Source organism: Choloepus didactylus, chromosome 2 (genome assembly GCF_015220235.1).
Source record: "Choloepus didactylus isolate mChoDid1 chromosome 2, mChoDid1.pri, whole genome shotgun sequence".
Classification (NCBI taxonomy): Eukaryota; Metazoa; Chordata; class Mammalia; order Pilosa; family Megalonychidae; genus Choloepus; species Choloepus didactylus.
Genome location: NC_051308.1, coordinates 34,428,854 through 34,431,976, shown reverse-complemented (window position 1 = coordinate 34,431,976; position 3,123 = coordinate 34,428,854).

Genomic DNA, 3,123 nt, shown 5'->3' with positions numbered 1-3,123 from the left:
GCCCGGGCGCGCGCCTCCCCTCCCCTCCCCTTCCCTCCCCACCCTCCGGGGACGCCCCGGGCTCCCATTGGCCCCAAGGTCTTTTGAATTACTCCCGGCGCAGTCGATTGGCCGCGCGCCGTGGCGTGTCTGCCCCGCCCAGCGGCGAAGCCACAGACCTGGGGGATCTGAGCCCGCGGGTCGGCCTCTGGTGCTTCCCGGAGGCCTCCGCTGGCCCGAGCTTATCTCGGCCGCCCAGGCACTCACGCAATCGACGGACTCCGCGCGCTACCCGCCCTTTCCCTCCTTGGCACTTGCCACAGCCTTCTGGCGCCGAGCAGCGGAGGATTTGGGGTTCGAGGTGGCTTGGAGAAAGAAAGAAATAATAAAAAGCAACAAAGAAAATTAATTCACACAGTGATCATTAAAGATCAGCTGTCCAAGACAGAAGACACTAGTTGCTAGAACACTACTAGTACTTTCCTTGGAGTAAAATCCTCCAGAAGCCTCCGGGCCAGCCAGCGGCCCCGAAGGCGACCCGGATTCTTTGTCTTGGAGATGTATGCGCCTCAGTTGAAACCTACTTGCAGCAAAGCTTGCGGCGGGTGGCTGGGAAGAAGGGGTCTTTGCCGAGGGTGAATACATCTAAGAGTGCCCTACAGTTCGCAGTCTTCCTAACACTGGTTTTGTGGAGCGGGGAATTATTTTTAAGGGACGTTCTTATCAAGATATGGTAGAAAATACTCAAAACATATATAAGCATGGAACAGGAAATTCTACCCCTAATTCACTGTGACCTTCATCTCCAAGTCAGGTTTGGTTGACCCCCAAAATGCTGAATCATTATATTGTTAACTCTAAATCTGTTATGGATCCTTTTTTCCACAAAATTATCATTATTGGTTAGTTGGTTTCCTTCCTTTGAGGTCGAGAGTTCAGACTACTCCATTGAAGTTCCCTATTTTGCAGTGTGGTTTTAATCAAAGTATTTCTTAACTCCTTTACTAGGTAACTTTAAGTGAATTTCTATTTTAGAACCACTATGTTTAAATTACAATAATGAATACGCTTTTTTTTTTTTAAATCTGTAGCCTAGCTCCGGGTCCAGGGAGCTCTCATTTTTTTCCCCAGTTTTAAATACAAAACACGCAAGTTTACTACTTAAAAAAAAGAAGAAGAAAAGTTAATACATTAAGCTTTCTCCGTCATTGACATCCAGTGTGAATGAGGTCGTCAGAGTCTTTCCTGAGAACAGGCTCTGCGAGGATGGTGAAAGACCAGTGCGGGCAGGGAAGCCACGGAGGGAGCAGAAGTGGGGCGGTTTAGGAATGCTGAATTCTGCCCAACCTCCGGCTTGCTTAAGAATTTGACTCGGGAGCATCCTGAGCAAAGCCAAGATTCTGGAAAGTTCCCAGGGTACGCATGGATCCCTGGGTGTTGCCAGTCACCAGGGTACTGTTCCCAGAGGGTAGAGAAAGGAGTTTCAAGGAATCAGACAGGAACCTTTTCCAACCTAACTCCAAGGGTCCCATAAATCATCTCTTGAGTGAAAAATGTAGCCTGGTGGACAAAACACTGTTTTTATGGCCTATCACATGGACATGAAAATAACTTCATTATATAGAACCCTCCTTCTTAATACTCTGTGTGGAAATCTCATCTAAAGAGCTGGACACCACTCAGAATTCAGAATACCTTTGTGATTTTTGGCAAAGCTCCTAAGGTTGAGTTGCCTTAACTGTTAAATAATATAATAATGTTAGACCTACCTCATAGAGTTTTGAAGTAAGTAAATGATACAGAAGTGAAAGTGCTTTGCCACATCTATAGAGACTTACTATAGAAACTATTCCTAATAGCCAGGCTGTGCTACATTATTCTTTTCTCATATGTTCAACCCAGAACCAAGATTTCACTGGACTTCCCTTGAGGTACACATTTCCTGTGTCATTTCTGCTTACAAAATATAAGAAGAATAATTTTTTTAAAAAATTCATTTTAAAGGTCAGATTTATAAAGTCTCATCATAATAAAATGAAGTCAAAAGGCTGTAAATTATTGGAATTAGTTTAGTTAACATTAAACCTTTTTAGTTATCTACTAAAGACATTTTTAAAACAACTGATTTTGACATCAAGGACAGTAAGCAATAATTGTACATTCCTAGCTAATGGGCATATTGCAAAAAAATCAGATAAATTTCTAGGCTACTTTCTCTTTAAAGGAACTATTGGTATTTTTCTTTTCTTTTTCTTTTTTCAAGACTGTAAAAAAATGTGTCGATTTGGGAATGGAGAATTTTCTGGTTTAGTCCTCAGGAAAGATGCTCATCAACCACCATTAGTAAGTTGTGGATTTTCAAAATATGTAAAATAAAAATCACTTAAAGATCGATGTCTTAGCACTCTCATGATCCGTGTAGCCATGACTGTTAACGGTTCCCTTCCCAACTAGCATGGAAAGAGCCTGGGAGAAATGGTGGAGAAGCAAAGCCCATCAGTACTGCTACAAATGCCACATAAACATATGTGGGGCCAGGGAAACTTAAAATAGGAACCAAAGCATAATAGAGCACCATGTGGCAATTATTGAACTCTGTGGCCCAGAAGATCTTGACTATAAGAGTTGAAAATTGAAACATCTCTTTCAGGAAATAGGTCTAAGTAAAAATTCAAGTGGCATGAAGAAATCCATTTGGATTCACTTGGTAATGTTTTATAGGAGCAAACTTTTATATGCCAGAAACAGTTAAGAGCTTTCATTCATAAAGTAGTAGTACCCCAAGATCCATCTGATAAAACCACATTTCTGATATTGTTTGATCTGAATAGTTTCTATTTACCCAGAAACAGAGTTCATGATTAGCATGATGAATTAATTATTCCCAACTTAATAACAATTTTTTCATTTTTGAGACACCCACCTATATATATATATATATATATATATATATATATATATATATATATTTGAACCACTTACTCACCTCCCCCACCCCTCCACACACACTTATTCCTTAATATTTATATCAGGCACCAGAAGGGGTACTATTTGAATTTATTGATCTTAGTACGCAGCTATCCACACTTAAATGGAGGAACTTAAGAGAGGCGGGGCAAGTGTATGTCAACATGTTGGTAAGAC